The sequence below is a fragment of the Stegodyphus dumicola genome, chromosome 3, assembly GCF_044657685.1.
Source record: "Stegodyphus dumicola isolate Sdum_Otavi_A_Nest chromosome 3, ASM4465768v1".
Lineage (NCBI taxonomy): Eukaryota > Metazoa > Arthropoda > Arachnida > Araneae > Eresidae > Stegodyphus > Stegodyphus dumicola.
This window is the reverse complement of record NC_140770.1, coordinates 212,406,244-212,424,387: the sequence shown is the minus strand read 5'-3', so window position 1 is coordinate 212,424,387 and position 18,144 is coordinate 212,406,244. Positions and strand designations below refer to the sequence as shown.

Below are 18,144 nucleotides of genomic sequence, written 5' to 3'. Positions count from 1 at the left end.
ATTTTTATCAAATAATGAATACTGTATACTTAATAGTTTATAAGGCATTATGAAGTTGTGTAGCAATAAAATAATTTATGAAAATGATAGAATTAAAAGGCTCTGCAACATAAATTTAATTTTTTTAAAAAAACTTGTTCTTATTTGTATTAATGGCGAAGCTTAAAAATCTTTGAAAATGCTGAAACTGTCTAAAATACAAGTATGCGAGACAGGGATGTTGTTTACCATTTCAATAAATGGTGTAACTGAATTATTCTACCATGGTAATTTAAAATAAACAATTTTATTATACTTATTTTTAGTAAAACCAAAGTTTAAATGTTAGAAATTAAATTTAAAATAAAGAACTTAATGATAATTTACAGTGATAAACAACTGATTATTGCTATTTTCATTAGAAAATACTAAACTACACGTAATATAAAATTTAAGAATACATTCTGGAGTCATAACCTTAGTCACACCTATTTATGATGTCATTAAGCTTGGCCTTCTCAATTTTGTTTACATTTCACATTTTAAGGTTAGCATGCCTCATTTAGGAGGCACTTTGCTGAATTAATTTCAGCTGTCGGACCAGTCAACTTGACTCTTGGTAAGCATACTTTTGTATTCATGTTAGGCATGCCTTGCTCGATGTACCAGTTAGGATAGCGATTAGCTCTCTACAAGTATGGATAGCATATAGATTCAGTATCTTCAGGACCCAGATATGTTTAATCAACTCGCTGAACATGGGATCTTTGGGGAACAAAATATTGCAGTAGCTTCACTAGCACAAGTTTTCAATAATCGTAGTAATGGTACTTACAGTGTAACTGCAGATTGTGAAAGTGAGTTATTCAAATTTCAGGCCCTATTAGCTAACAGAATAAATGCAATCGAAGGGCATAATATTGAAGATTTCCACAAATTAGCACATGCGACTAAAACAGAATACACAATCATAGCAAAATAAACATTGGTCTCGGAATGAGGGTTGGAAACAGCAAAGATGCAGACAAATGTAATTTTAGTGAAGACAGTAATACATCAGAAATTTCAATTAAAAATAAATATGCCACAATTACAGACGATGATGAAATGGAGGCACCCTCTCAAAATAACCAACTGGAAGGGTTTCTTAAGCCCTGTAAAACAGCAGGGAGAATTCCCATCATGACATATGTTTCTGACATATTTGAATGGAAACCCCTTAGAGATGACATTGCACAAATTTTTTAAGTATTAGAAGGAAATCTGAAAGCCAGGAATATACACATTAAAATGTTTAACTTGGATGATTATAGAAAGGGCACAGCTCTTCTAAATGAACATGGCATCTCATACCATACGTTTCTGCTGGCTAAGGACAAACCAATGAGAGCAATTATTAAAGGAATTCCAATTTTCACAAAATCTGAAGATATCTTGGAAGTTTTGCCCGAAAATGACATTCCAGTCAAAACTATCAAGCAATTCACTCGCAAATGTGAAAATGAAATAGTTAAGCTACCACTTTTCCTGGCTGAAGTGGAATGCAGCATTAAAGGCAAAGAAATTTTTGAGGTTACACATATTATGGATTTAGGCATTTTTGTGGAATCCTTTAAGCCAACCCCAGGACCAAAGCAATGTCACAATTGCCACCATTATGGCCACAATCATACACATTGCCATCACAAGACATGGTGTCTCAAATGCGTAGAAAGCCATGAGACATATCTTTGTAAAAAAGATAAATCACTGCCAGGAATGTGCTGCTTCTGCAGAGGGCACAGTTTCAGCTTACAGAGGTTGCAAGAAGTACTAAAAAAAAAGAGCTAAAACTCGCAAACCTCCACCAAACGATAATAAAAACTTTCCAATACCGACTAAATACCTTAGTCATGAAAAATTTAATATCAGAAAGCATGTCCAAAATAAGATTCTACCAGTGATATACTAGACTTCACAAATTAGATAAAAACTACTTTTGCTAAAGCCAAACTCTTTTAGAATGTTTTATTACATCAAAATCTATCTTGAATAAAATCCAGATTGGCTTCAAATTCCTTACAAATTCAGATTACGGATTTTAATCACATAAACAGAGCAACTCATCCCCAAAACACTGCGAACAACAATCTGAACATTGCATTCTTCAATGCTAATAGTGCACGGTGGCAACTTAAAGAAATTAAAAGCTTCCTAACTAAGCATATCTTGGACTTAATGCAACACACCTATGGCCCTGTGATAAATTTAAGATTCATGGGTACAGGTTCTACCAAAATGATAGAACTCATAAGAGAGGTTAAGGCACTATGATACTTGTTAAAAACCATCTGCAGTCCACACAGTATCAGATTACTGGTAACACTTCAATTGAACACACTGCTATTATAGTGCATAGTCATACGAATGAAACATATATTTTAACAGTTGCGTATCATTTGCCATTAAATTGTCTTGCGGAGGAAGACAGAGTTTCTCTCACCAATTGTACCACCACTCTCAACTCTCATTATTGCTGCAGATCTTGATACCAAACATCCACTTAAAAGTTAAAATTCAACGCCCATCTCACTCCCAGATTTCATCACACGTTCTTCAGAAGAACTTTACATCATTATCACAAAAAATTTAACGCAAGCACCTTACCTTGATATGCTTCATGAACTAAGTTCAGATCATCTGCCAGTAAAATTCACTATTCATCGATTTGAACAAATCCACTGATGCTCTTAAACTTTCTTCTATGATGCTTTTTGTTTTGATATCACAAAAGTCCGATATCAAAACTGAAAAAAATTTGGAACCTGAATCATTCGGCTGTTTTATAGAAATAAATTAATGGTATTTGTAGTAGTTTTAACTTATCCTTTCATGTATAGATGGAAGCACACCACGGAAGCCAAACTTACCAGTTCATGTGTTTTAATGAGGAGTTGGCTCCGCCTGATTCGAAATTCAACTACTTTATTCAAATTGATTATATACCTTCAGAGATTTTTATTTAATAAATTATCAATTTAAAAGTTTTAAATAATTATTGCAGCCATTTAAAATAGTGGAACGAAAAATGAATAATAAATAAAGAAAATATAATAAATGCAGATTTATAAGATACATCTCTAATATAACAGGCTGTTGAAAAAATTTGAATGTTTGAAAACCTATAATTTTATATATATAGTTAATATCTGGCAATCTTGATTATGCACAGTCTAACGTGCTTCTCATTGCCAGATATTATATGTATATTTAATATCTGGCAAATCTTAATTATGCAGTCTTGCATATTATGTATATAGTATATACATATACAATGCTTGTACTATTTTTTACTATAGTTTATGCCAAAGAAAACTATATACTAGTTGAGTTTACTATTTACATGCTTGCTTTGAATTTATAAATTTATATATTTGCTATGCAGTATTGTGTTCTCAAACTTAAATAAAATGTATTAAAAGATAATACATGATTCAGCTTCTTTAATAATTTTTTGACAAAATTATTTTTATCTTAATAGAATATTCTGAAATGGGTAAATGGTTAAAAAGAAGAAAACTTGTGATAGTAATGACGATGTTAGTGATCAAGCTGATAAGCTGATGCCCAGTAAGGATAAAGGTGTTTCCTTCTGCAAAAAATATATTGTTCATCGGAAACGTAATGACGATTTCTTAAAATTTGGATTTACACTTACAATGGAAAATTATATAGTTGTTCCAAAGTGTCCAGTATGTGGCTGTAAATTATCAAATAGTGCTATGGTTCTGGCAAGCTCCAACTCCACTTGCTAACTAACCATCCTTCGATTGAATCAAAAGATGAAGGCTACTTTCAAAAATCCTTATCTGCAAAATTCGAACAAGTAAGGTTTTGAAAAACAACTTAGTGTATCTGAAAAAGCTCACATAGCTTCTTATGAAATAGCCGAATTAATTGCAAATTAAATTAAAACCTAATAATTTGGCTGAAGAAATTATAGGTCCAAGCTTATCGCAAAATTGTAAAAATAATGATTGGTGGATCAGCAGATACTGATATTTGTGAAATGCCACAATTCATCACAGAATTAAAGACATGTCACGAAATATTGAAGACAATACTGCAAAAACTCTTGCAAATTCAAACTTTGCTCTACAAATAGATGGAACAATAGACATTGCAGGAAAATTCTCAATTAATTGCATTTGTTCAATTCGCTCACAAAAATGATATAATTAATCAATTTATATGCTGTCGTCAGTTATCTGATTGTACAACTGGAAAACATATTTTAGATGTAATTAACTCATATTTACAAGAAATTAAAAGTTTTGTGAAATTTATGTACTGACATTTGCACAGATGATGCTCCAGATATGACTGGACATATAAAAGGATTTGTAGAACATGTGAAAGAAATAAATGCAGATATACAGTCAAAAGTCATTAATCCGGACTCGTCGGGACTTCGATTCCGGATTATCGATTTTTCCGGATTATAGATCATCAGTTTAAATTTGGTAAGATGGCATGCAGAAATTATAAAATTAAAAATATGAAACCGTAATTTATGAAATAAAGAACAATTATGATCTAAAGGGTATCAAAATTTACAAAAAGAAAAAGCTTAATATTTATTTGTTTACTTTATTAAACATTTCTTTCAATTTAAGTTGTTTAAGTTGCTTCGTTTCATGTGATAACACTTTCTCTTTAATTCTATTAAACAGACATAATTTCTTGTTTAGTTACAAAGTTCCACCGTTCAAACTTTGTAAAATTGCTGCGTCAAGAATGCAGACTAATTTGTCAATCGAAATTTTTTTGTTTTCAATAACCTCTGTGTAAGCGAATTATAATGACGAGGAACTTGATTTAAATCATATCAAAGACGGAGTACATCGAGATAAAATACTACATTTAGTAAGGAATTATAAGCCAAATAAAATAAAAACATCTGCCCTGAAGATAAGGATAGTGCTGACAGATCAACTTCCAATTCATTGCGTGTCGCGTCGTTTCCCCCCCCCCCCCCGCAGAGCAACGTTAAATTAATAAACATATTTCGGAATGATTAGATAATCAAAGGATGTGCCTTTATCCATTTTTTTGTAGCAATTCCACTTTCTGTTTAATGGACTTCGAAACATACTTTTGCTTTGTAGATCCTTTATATATTAGTAAATATATATCGGAAATTCTATTTGACATAATCGAAAGTTCAAGCTTACTTTTATAAAATTGCTCTAACAGTCTGCAAAAAATAATCAGCCGGATCCAATTCGAAGATTAAGGAACAACGCAATCTGCAACATTAACTGAATTAGATAATTTTAGCTTAGCTTATACAGTCCGTTATACATTAAACACGCGTGCGTAAACGTATTATGCGCATGCGCACATGCATATTCGCAGCCATAAAGGTCTTAAGCGCACGCGTAAACGCTTATGCGCGACGCATGCGCAGAAATTTTGTAGCTTTGAGGTCCGAATTAACGACTTTTGACTGTACTATTAGTTACTTAACTGTTTTTTGCAACGGGAAGCACCTATTACAAAATATCTGCCATCATAATTTAAAATAGTGCTGGAACAATGCGTTAAATTGGTTAATTCTATAAAATCAAAACCATTAAAATGTCACTTATTTAATAATTTATGCCAAGCTATGGAAGCTAAGTACGAATCCTTGATACTTCACACGGAAGTAAGATGGTTGTCCAGAGGAAGTTTTATCTCGCGTGCTTGAATTAAAAAACAAGATGAATATTTTTGAACAAAATAAAAAATCATGGTTTTGTTAATTTGTTGGAAGATAAAATATGGTGTGATATTTATCTGATATCAGCTTATTTATCTGATATTTTTAATAACATAAATTCATGTATGCAAGAACCAAAAGAAAATATTTTAAACTCCACAGATAAACTGGTGGGCTTTCAAAAAATAACTTTATGGAAGAACACAGCACAGGAAGGTAATTTGGAGAAGTTTGAGTCAGTTCCAAGACTCCAATAACACTATTCATAAAATTGTTATTGACCATTTGACAACTCTAGAGAAGAGAGTTATTCATTACTTTCCAAATTTAGATATAAAAAAAATTGATTGGGTTCGTAATCCACTTGTGATAACGAATACATCTGTATATGGATTAACTCTGAATGAAGAGGAAGAACTAATTTTGCTCTATAATATTCAAGATTTAATTTCAAACCATTTGAAAGAGTCAATTAATTCATTTTGGATTAAAATTAGATGTGATTATCCAATAATAGCCAAAAAAGCTTTAAAATATTACAGTTTTCTACATCTTATTTGTGTGAATTCGGATTTTCAGCATTAATAAATAAAAAAATGAAAAAAAGAACGAGACTTTTAAATGTAGATGATAAAATGAGAGTGGCATTATCATTTTTAAGACCAAATACAAAAAAAAAAAAATAATAATAATAATAATAATAATAATAATCAAAAATCATCAAGCTCAAATTTTGCATTAAATTTTTGCTCAAATTTTTATTTAAAATTAAAAATTTTGCTCAAATTTTGCATTTCTAATTAATTGCTCAATAAACATTTTGTTGTCTTTTTTGTACATATTATTCTATTTAATCTTGAAAATTATTATCATAAATTATTTTACATAGTGTATTACAGATAAGTAAAATTCTTTTAAAACTTATTTGATTAGAGTAGAGAAAACAGTACCCCTTGTATTATCGTGAAGTTATTGTTTCATTTATCACCAAGGGGTGGTTTATTTATGGTAGCTTGAGTAGTTCAATGTTACGAAAACCCTAATATGACGCAATCGGTTGCATGATTGCGGTGAATTTGTACGTGCTTGTCGTGTGTGTTGGTTAGAAAGTACATTGCTTGGTTTCTGGTTTAGATGATAAAATGGCTGAATGTGGTAAGATTAATTTGAAGTTTCTGTACGATTTGGAAAGAAAGGGGAAAACAGCATCACTCGACTGGTGTGTAAATGAAGGTTTACTTAGTAGCCATTATTAAGCATCCAGTTTGTACGAAGGAAATGAGTATGGTCGGACGATACGGCGCTACAGAGGATATTTTTCACTTTTTTGTGAATTTATGTGCCGACGTAAGTATACAGATTCTAGTTCAGATAATTTTAGGATGTTTTTTGGATGCTGTCAAGGAATTTTGTTTGATTGAAGACGTGTTAATTCATAAATAAGGTTAAGTAGATATTTCAGTTGCGTACTGCAAAAATGAATTTCTTTTTTTATGTTATTTCATTGTTTGATTTAAAATGTAGTTTATTGAGATTAGGTATTTTTTTGTTGGCTGCTCCTTTGACTTTTTAAGTGAATATAATTCAATGTGTACATGGACAAGTCAAGGGTGTGCACAATGCCTAGTCTGTGTAATTCTCTGACGTTTTTTAAATGAAAATAGGTCGATGTGTACATGGATAGAGTTTCTACAATTCTCTGTCTTGTTATTTTGGCTTTGTGTAGCCAAAATAGCAAGTTAAAGAATTGCACAAACTTGGTATCCATGTACCACCAAAAGGTACCTTTAAATATACATTTACCACTTTCTGTTTAATCTTTGGATTATGGTAACTTGGCGATTGTTTGGCGAAAATTTGGCGACCAACTCTACTACAGCAACCTGCTAGTTTTTGTTTGGACGCCATTTTGTTTTCACGAAGTAAAGGCACGTTTTTTTTTTTTCCTTTTACTCAACATTTTTTTCCAACAATTTGCTAGCCGAATTATGCTTATGCTAGAACTTTTATGGAACAAAAGTGCTTAATCATGACGAAGATTAGGTGCGAAATTGGGAGAAAGTGCAGAATCGCAAACTGCTTGCCGCGTTTTTACGAATTGCACATGCACGGTATCATCCATGTACACGTCGACCTATTTTCACTTAAAAAAACATCCCAGGATTGAACAAAAATGGCATTGCGCACACTCTTGACTTTATCCACGTACACTGCTAAAGTCCTAGCTAGTAACCTTTATAGCCTTACCAAAATGTCGCCAAACTACCTGTTACCATATTCCAAAGATTAGCCCACTTTTTTTATTGTTAGTGTGCTGCCAAATTTTGGAACTGTACTGCAAGGGGGAAAAAAGGTTGAGAATCACTACTTTAAATAAAGCTGCTAAATTAGAAGATCCAAAATATAGCCATAATCTTCCAAATTACATCTTAAATAAAACCAAAAATTTAAAAAAAGAATGGCTAAATTGTGGAGAAGAACAGCTGCTCCCACAGTTAACAGCACGTAGATTCATAAGAAACAGAAAAAGACTCTACTCTCATATGCACCCTAAGGTTGCCAAATGCTACGATACATGTTGTGTGCTGATTTTTGGCGCGATTGCGTGCTCTGTTCTGCGATGGTTTGGGGGGCGATGTTGGTTTTTATGGCAACCCTTTTTACATGGAAACTTGTATTTGCTAGTCGGTTCGCGTGGTAATTAAGTGATTTATGACGTGTTGGCAAAATTTTAGTCGCGTGCCTGGTACAACTATTTTTTGGGGTGCCTAAAAATTCTACAAGTATTTAGGAGAAGAAGATTTTGAACATATATTTGTGAAACATAGTATTAATTTTGGGGATAGTGAGTCTGGCTGTCATATAAATACAATAGAGATTACGTGGCGGCGTGTTAAAGCGACGTTGCCAACTTTTAATCGGAAATACGATTTGGAGTTTTATTTGGTGGTTTATAAATTTTTCAACCGTTGTTCTGAAACAGGAGAAGATGCTTTTCACAAATTTGTGGCAAAATGTTTTTGGTGATGTTTGAAATTGGTATTTCTGCTGTTGGAAGAAGCATTTATTTATGTTAAGTGCATTTTGTTTTATTCTTCTTATTTAGTAGAATGTTATGTTCATTGTTGGTTTAATCCTAGTATCCGGTGCACACGGGATTTGGCTACTTTTGGCAACTTTATGATGAGCAGCAAAAACGGGACGTATACGATGAGCAGTAAACGGGTCATTCAAAGAATATATATTGTTATATATAGTATATATTATGCATATACACGCATAGTATATAGTGTATGGTATATAGACGTTCTTTGGATCATTTTTAGTGTTGGCGATAATTTTCAAAATCGCGCCAAGGCTGCACCGTATACTAGGATTTTACCTTCATTGTTTTCTTAGTATGAATCTCTGTCGTTACTGTTGTTCTTTTGAATTGTTTGAAATTTTAGTTTATTTTGTTGATTAGTGCGCAGTGCATCTTAGAAACTTTACATTTTTGCTATCTAAATGTTTTGTTTTTGTTTCGGATTTTTAGCTTAAATTGTGTGTTCAAAACGTGGTTTTTGCAGACATTTTAGGCTAAAAGTTTGAAATGCAGAAAAAAAATTTAGGTAGTAATATGGTGGCATGAAATTTTTGGCTAGATGTTTGTCGCCACATTTGGCGACCTGAAGGCGCATATAAGAGTAGTTCCCAGACAAATAAATAAAGAGTTAGAAATTCTCAACATGCACAACTAAATTTTAAAGTGGTCTTTTTCAACACAAAGTTTTGCCGATAACTTTTTGCCAAACTGGTGTGTCTGGCACATCTGTTCAGTGAATATAGCTAATCATTGATATTTCATATGAAAATCCCTATTTAGTATAAATGAATTCACTCAGTTATTGGATTGAATCTCATATAATTAACACACAGATATTGACACACTTCCAGTGTAAAAAAACTCAGACGATAAGTATAAGTCTTGAGTTACGCCAGAGATAAATGTAATTCAGCAATGCACTCATAACCATTTTCACTCACATTCTATTTTCAATTTAATTTTTTATCTTTTAATAAGCTATTAATTATAAGAAGTACAGTGCATGCTTATCCATCTTTAACAGGTAAGATTAGCATTTCCATTATTTTTAAGTTTTTCTAGTCATGTACTGAAAAAAAAGAAAAAAAAAGTAAATATATTTTTACAGCAGAAGTACTCTTTTATTACTACTTTATTATTACTAGTTCACTGGGTACTCTTTTGCTATCAGGACTAGATTCAGAAATGTATGTATGTATGCATATGTGTGTAGAGGTATGCATATATATACCATATTATCTGGCATATAACACGCACCTATAATTTCAAGCTACATTTTTTAATTTTTAGGTATATTCAACATATAACGTGCACTCGATTCTTCACAAAGAAATTTAAAAGATATACGTGCAATGATCTTACCTATTAAGGTAACTTATTTGAAGATTTGTCCTAGCCTTTCGAAAAATGATGTACCAAATTGACAAGCGACAAGGCGAACAACATACGTGTGGGTTAAATGCTGGAGGAAGTAAATATTCCAGTAAAGAGGGTAGATTGTATTCAATGCAATTGTCCAAAAGAGTGCTATTATAGGATTTTGAGAAAAAGGGGATATAATTTAGAGTAAGAATGCACTTCCAACTGAATGAATTCGTGGAATTAGGAGTTAGACATTTTCTCTTTCTGTAGTCATTTGAAGCAGTGATTTCAAAGACTTTAGTAAATTACATTTGCTTTAGTTGAAATACAGTTGATTTAGTGTTCCTTTTAACAGTAAAGATTACTCCTGCAAAAATAAACAAAACACAGTGCTGGTTTCAAATGCAAAGCCATTAATTTTGGGAAAGAAAATGGAAATCGTGCTACAGCAAGGGTGTTGGTGAAAGATGGAATGGATGATGATGATGATTTATTTATGGATCAGAGTAAAAACAATGGTAAAGCTAAAACAGAATTTGATGATTTGCCTAAAGACGTAATGGAAGACAAAAATGCCGAAATTTTCATGTTATCCAATAAAGAACATTTTTAATTTCATAAGGTATGTCATTTCTTTAAAGAAACAGCATTTAGGTAGAAATAGAAATCTAATTTTTTTATACTCATTCCTTAATTTTAAATCTATATTTTTTATACTCAGTAATACCCGTAAATTTCTATCTTTCTTATTTTGAAAGTGTGCATTATATTCCGGAATATATAGTAAGTACGTACACATACATCCATACATTTCTGAATCCAGTCCCAACAACAAGAGTACAGTTGATTAGTCAGGATTTATTTGCTTCATTATATTTGCGTATGTTAAAAATTTTTAAACAAAGAAAATGTTTTGAATAATGACAGACTGTTTCATTATTATTTGATTGTTCAAGTGTTAAATGAAATTGAGTTTTAGAATAGGTTTAATCGGGACAAAAGCTATCAGCCTTAAGAATAAATACCGGTTAGAGTAGAGAAAAGAGTATCTCTTGTATTATTGTGAAGTTGTTGTTTCATTTATGGCAGCCTTAGTAGTTGAATTTTATGGAAATCCTATTATCACGTAATTGGTTGCATGATTGCGGTAAATTCATAAGGGCTGTGGCGTGTGTTGATCGGGAAGTATACTGCTTGTTTTGTGCTTTAAAGGTAAAATGGCTGTATGTGATAAGATTAATTTGAAGTTTCTGTACGATTTGGAAAGAAAGGAGAAAAGAGCATTACATGACTGGTGTGTAAATGAAGGTTTACTTAATAGGCATTATTAGGCGTCCTGTTTGTAGGAAGGAAATGCGTATGGTTGTATGTCGGAAATGTGTACAGTCGAACGTCGCTACGGAGGATATTTCTGCCTCTTATTTTGTGAATTTATGTGGCGATGCCAGTATACAGATAACATTAGGAAGTTTATGAATGCTGTTAAGGAATTTTGAATGACTGAAGACGTGTTAATTCGTAAATAAGGCAAGTGGATATTTCCTTTGTGTAGTGCAAAAATGAATTTCCTTTTTTATGTTATTTCATTGTTTGATTTAAAATGTAGTTTATTGAGACTATATTTTGTTGGCAGCTCCTTTGACTTTAAGTGAATATAGTTCAATGTGTGAAGGGAGTGCACAATGTACAAAGTCGAGGGATTGTGCGAAGCCTAATTTGTGCAATTCTCTGATTTTTTTTAACCTTTTGAAGACAGGATGGCCATTATAGTAGCCATAGAGTCCTCTCTTTGAAAAGACGGGGTCGCCCACTTTAGTGGCTATGTCTTTTTCCCCCATTTTCCAGACTGAAAAGAGGGGTGAAATGTCAAATTTGACATCCCTAGGGTTTTAACCACTTATTTCTTCCAAAGGTCTTCCTTTTGCGACATAGATGCACCCCTCCGAGAATCCATTAAACTACACAAAAGAATCTTTGTTGCAAATAGGAGGTGATTTTTGAAAGGGGGGAAAGCATTCGCTTCAAGATTTCCTGTCCTTTGGTAGCTTTTACTGCTACCAAAGCCCGGCCTCAAAAGGTTAAATGAAAATAGGTCGATGTGTACATGGGTATTGTCAAGGGAGTGCACAATGTCATTTTTGTGCAATTCTAGGATTTTTTTTAAGTGAAAATAGGTCACTGTGTACATGGATATCGAGTTTGTGCAACTTTTTGTCTTGTTGTTTTGGCTTTGTCTAGCAATGATTTTCAGTGCAAAAAGCACAGCTACACAAGCCAAAAAATTGTACAAACTCGGTATCCATGTATCACCAAAAATCGCAAAGGGGTACCTGTAAACATACTTTTACCTAAATACCTTTATAAGTGAAATTCATTAGAATTTAGATAATTTACATGGAAAACTACATCTCTATAATCATAAGTTTTCCCACCAGAATTCCAAATGAAATTAGCTGCAACTTTAGCATTTGCCACAGTAGAATACTAAGCCATACATTCTGAACCGATGTAAGCATATGAATAGGTTAAAATAGTTTAAAAACTTTGCTCTCATCAGTATCCCATTGAATTGAAATAAATAATTTAATATACTATAATTCAGTTGCCTCGTACTGTTTTAATCAGATTGGTTTTTTAAAACACTAAAGTGACACATCCATCAATTAATATTTTACAAACTTAACAAAATCATCTCATATAGCTCATTAAATTATTGCATCATTTACAGAATAAAATGATACACTGTAAAGGTTGTTAGAAAGAAAGGATCAATGTGTCTGGGTTGTTATTATTATTTTTTAACTCAGATGAATGAATATTCTTCCTTTTAAGTAATTATTCTTGAGCTCAGATGAATAGCAATCTTCTTTTTTTCTGCCTTAATTTATGTAACAATTTTAATATTCTTGCGACTACAGTAAAGTACTTTAAATGAAAAATACACACACATTTTCACTTTGTAATTTTTACTAGACACATAAAACCCTCCCTTTTAGAACATATTTCCACATTTATGCTTTTCCTTAAAAAGATACTTCGTTTTGCAACTCATTTATAAATTTAAATGATACTTTTAATAGTACTATCTGTTCCACATATGTACAAAACATAATATTTATTACATAACAAGAACCATTGGTTGATATTTGTTTTTCTGAATTTGAATTTCTATATATATGTATATGGTGACAAGTAACATGGCATTTTTGTCAGTATATATCACTAATTTATCTACTGAACTGCTAGAAAAATAAATATTAAATTGAAGTAAAAAACTTCAATGTTTCCAGAATTGCCTTTGTTCTGATAATTTACATACTTTGGTGCTTTTCAAACTGCTGCGATATCTGTTCTTCCCCTTTTATACATTTTTTCTCCATCATCAGATAAGTAAGATTATTTCGGAGACCCTAAGTTTATTCAGCTCTAGATTTTCATCACTTGTCTTTATTATTACTGATAAAATAGTCTTCTCTTTTCGTATAATTAGTACCTTAATTAGAAAAGTGTCTAAAAAAACAACACAGAAAAGAAAATATTGCAGAATTTTAATATATGTTGGCGCGATTTAGAAAACTGTCGCCGAATATCCCAATATAGCATGCAGACGTTAGAAACCATGGAGGTAGGAAGTAAGATGGAGTTGCCCTAAACAAGTTTCTCCCGTACCCTGCTCTGAAGCACCAGCAATCCTACGTGGTGACCAAAACATTGGATTATTTACCATCGAGTTCAATGGGATTTGACGCGTTCGGATGTAAATATTTTGTAATTACGTCGGAAATATACATACAAATGTATATATTTTCTTTTTCTACAACACTTCAGAGTCCTAAGTATATGAAAACAACATTTCATTCTGAACGGAATTAAATGCTATACTTTTCACAGAACAGTTTTCTCAGAATGGTTTAATTTGAATGAAATATTTTCACAAGTTTTCGTTAATTACATTAGGAAAAAAAATTAAGGTAATTCGATTTTATTCGGTTAAGGTACAAAAATTAAGATCAAAGTTTATTGTATTATTAATATTAAAATTATGCATTATTTCTTTTCTATTTATAGAGCTTCTTCCTAAAATACTTTCTTAAATATAACATGATTTTTTGGCTTCTGAGGCATCTTTTAAATTGAAAAATGTAAGTCAATTTATAATTAATGCTCTATTCAGTTCATTTTAAATTAGAGAATTCTTAGGAATTAGCGAAATACTTTAAATAGTACTTGACTTTCTCTGAAGATTTCTGAAAGGGAATAAAATAATTTTTTTTTTTTTTTAAGTATATTTAAAACTTGTAACTGAGCTATTATAAAATGTAAGGGGAATAATTCTTTTAATTATACTTATCAGATTTTTTTTTTACCCTTCATTTTAACAGTACATATTCCAAAACTCTTTATTACTTACTCAAGTGCGCATCTCATAGCATTTGCTTTACAATACCTTTTAACAGATTGCTTCCCAATACGAACAATTCTTGCTTAAATAGTTTTATAACGTATTTGTCAACAGGATTTCAGTTTATGAATTCAATATTAAGGTTATTATATATTTAGATAACATTTATTATAAATTAGATACATTTAATAATTAGATTTCTTCACAGTACTTTCACAGTTGTTTATAAGTGAATAAATTCATTTCAAATACATTTATAAATAATTTAATGAATATTTATGTATTTTGTCAAAGGCAGATACATGCTTTTTGCAATAATATATGGATGTGAAAAAAATTTGTTTTATTTAAAACATTTTGGCGTTTGGAAAATAAAATAAAAGTAGCGAATACTCTACCAAGGGTATCGAAAGACGTATACAATTTTAAATGTACCGTAAGGTATTTTTCATTCTTTAAGCATAACATTTTTCTTAAAATCTATATTTTTGTAGTTCAACAGCTTAGAATTTTATAAAACAAATTCATAATCAAAATCGCGCTGTTGTTAGTTATCGAAAAATAACCAAGATGTGACTTTTGCGTAAATGTCACTAAACTATACAAATTGCTATTATCCATCACACTATGAATGTTTCTTTCATGCGAAAGTGTCCCTTTTTCGATTTGTATGAAACTGTCGTTGTCGAAATACTATCAGAACCGTGTCAAGCGAGCTTCTGAATGTAAACAAAGAACACCGCATCTGGTGACCCAAGCTTCAAAGTAGTGCTTCACTTCTAGTGCCGACTGGCCCCTCCTTCCTTTTCTACCTCTATGTTAGAAACAGTTACTACAGCACACGTTAGAAACAGTGTTTACTGCTGTGTGATATATTAAGCACAATATTAGAACTACTTTTAAGCTACTACTACCACGTCTTGGATCTCAATGATAACATGTGGCACGCCATTCTTTGCGAATTTAAGAGCTAAATTACACCATTGTAATAAATTACCTCGATTCTTGCTCTAGCGATTCTCTTATCGCTGACAGTCTCCGATCCAAAAAATAATTGCAAAAACCCCAAGAGAAAAACTAGCTGTTGCATTGTTATATTTTCCAAATCTACTACACGGTAGACAGTTTACACAAGTAATACCTACAACCACGAAGCAACTGAAGGTATTGGCACATGAACATAATGTTGCCAGATTACTTAAAGTAATACTTTTTTACTTTCCTGAGGTATTTTGAGCAAGAATTTTAGATTAGCGCTGTTCAAATACAAAAGCTTTTTAATAATTTGATAGGTTTTATATAAACTATATATATATAGTTAACTTATATATTAATAGCTAACTTATATATAGTTTCGTTGTTGTTATGAAACAATTTATCGTTTAGGGAGCCTGCGTGCCAGCAACACCTCCTAGAACTAACTTAAGGCCACGGCGCGTTTCCCAGGAGGAGGTGTGACGTCAGTTTCAGTAGGGATTGCATTTCATTTAACTCTCCCCACCCAGGACTGTGGTGGGTGGATTTCCGGAGTTTTGACGGTCACTCGGTCAGAAGTCGTCCATAAGAACAGTGGACATTTTCTTTCTTTTTTCAGATATTTCCATATTATAACTATTCCACTTGATTATTTGTTTTTCAAATTTTTAATATGGTTTACACATGCTGTGTACCTAACTGTAAAGAGAACTATCCAAATGGTCCTAAAGTACAGGTTTTCTCTTTTCCGAAAGAGAAAGAATTCTTAAATAAATGGATAAAGGCGATTCATAGAAGCAATTTCAAGCCAAAAAAATTTTCGAAGGTAAATTGCGTTTTTTTTTTTTTTTTTTTTAATGAATAAGTTTATACTTATCTGTGCTTTAAAAAGTGCTTCTGTGTTAAGTATGTTACAATTATCATAAACCAAAGCCAGTACATACATTTATAGAAAGTAAACATATTTAATCTTATTGTAAGTCTAATAGTGATTATATAAATATGATGACTTAATCATACTATTAATTTAATTTATAGCAAATAGTACTGTTTATCATCATGCTAATCGTTCAATCTATAGCAGATGGCACTTTTTTCATCATGCTAGTCACTTTGTAGTAAATAGCATCATTTACCAAGTTAAGTAAATTAAACAAATGTGTGACTTAAAAGTAGGATTAGATTAAATGTAGGATTAATAAAAATTCAAAATTGTAAATACATTTTGTATGTTGCAAAATGCTTGCCTTTAAATATCTCGATACATTTGTCACAGGAACAGCGTATTTATTAAAATCCGAAGACCTTGAAAAATCTTGATAATATTTTTGTAACTAATACCAATTTTGTTTCTGATCTCAATGCGAAAAAATACGCTACTTAAATTTTTGTGAGTTCATGCCTGATATTCTTAAAATTCACTTAATATAAAGTAAATAATTAAATATGAAGTTTTACAAAATCTTGTATTTAATTCTAGTTTAGATAATTAAATCCGATTATAACAATCTTTGCATGCAAGTGTTTCGTATTTTTTGTAAGTAAATAATTAAATTTTGGCAACTCTTTATTTGACAAAAGATTTTTCTATCTAATTAGACATGATTCTTCAAAACTAGTTACCTGTTTCACTTTATACAATTAATAGACAAGTATGATTTTCTTTCTATTAGTCGTGAAGAAACATTAACTTATATTTTTTTTAGCCGTCCACCAGCGGCCGAGCGGTTAAGTCGCTGAACACTGGTAGTTCGGTCCGAGGTGCGAATCCCGCGAACGGGCTGGCTGCATGGGTGTTTTCGGGGTTTTCCCCCATGTGTAACGTGTATACGAGCCAGTTTCCCTTAAAAAGTCCTCAACGAAGGCATCCATTCCCTTAGGCAGATAGCCCTCGAGGCTTTGCCGAATTAAAATAACTTAACCTAACCTATGTTATTTTATGCTACAAATTTTAATGAAATTGAATAATGTATGCTCAGTTTAAAGCCGAAAAACTTAATGTGTAAAAATACAGACAGTTTTGAATAATTCTGAATTGACTGCAAAGACAATTTCGATGATTTTCTTCTTTCTCTTCTTTTCCTCTATTGGAACAATCCTTCCTCTTTTTAGTTGACTGATTGAAAATAAGCATATACATATTATCTAAAGTATTTCGAATTGTATAAATTATTTCGAATTGTAATGTATAATTTAGTGCATCCTAAGGGCATTATATTTTAGTCATTTTATTCGGCAGTAATAATGCAATGATAATTGTGTTTTTCATTTGTTGTGTTCAATATCCCAGTTTAGGATTTGTTACATTTGCCTTCCACATAATACTGCTAAACCATGTTATAAAATTTTCCTGTAAAGATCAGAGGTTAGCTATTTATATCTATATCAGACCTCTATCAGAGGTTTGATATTTGCCATTTAAAATGCAAAATAATATTTAATTCTCTCTGTGCACCTAAGGTCTCAAATAATTATGAAAACTTATTTAAATCGTTGCAAGCTTAGCGTTATTTTTTTCAAACGTGAGTATTTATTATTATTCGGCAACATATGTTAAAAATAAGATATATTACTTATACTTATCAAAGATGTTTATTA

At 31.5% G+C, this 18,144-nt stretch overlaps 1 pseudogene across 1 annotated transcript in view; it reads right to left on the bottom strand.

Moving 5' to 3' along the window:
• The window catches only part of LOC118193615 (selenoprotein M-like), a 50,480-nt pseudogene extending 34,738 nt beyond the window's left edge, over window positions 1–15,742 (bottom strand). Inside the window, exon 1 of the transcript XR_015040406.1 lies at window positions 15,569–15,742. The product of XR_015040406.1 is annotated as a selenoprotein M-like (transcript). The remainder of the gene's footprint in view (window positions 1–15,568) is intronic.
• Between the last annotated feature and the right edge of the window lie 2,402 nt (window positions 15,743–18,144).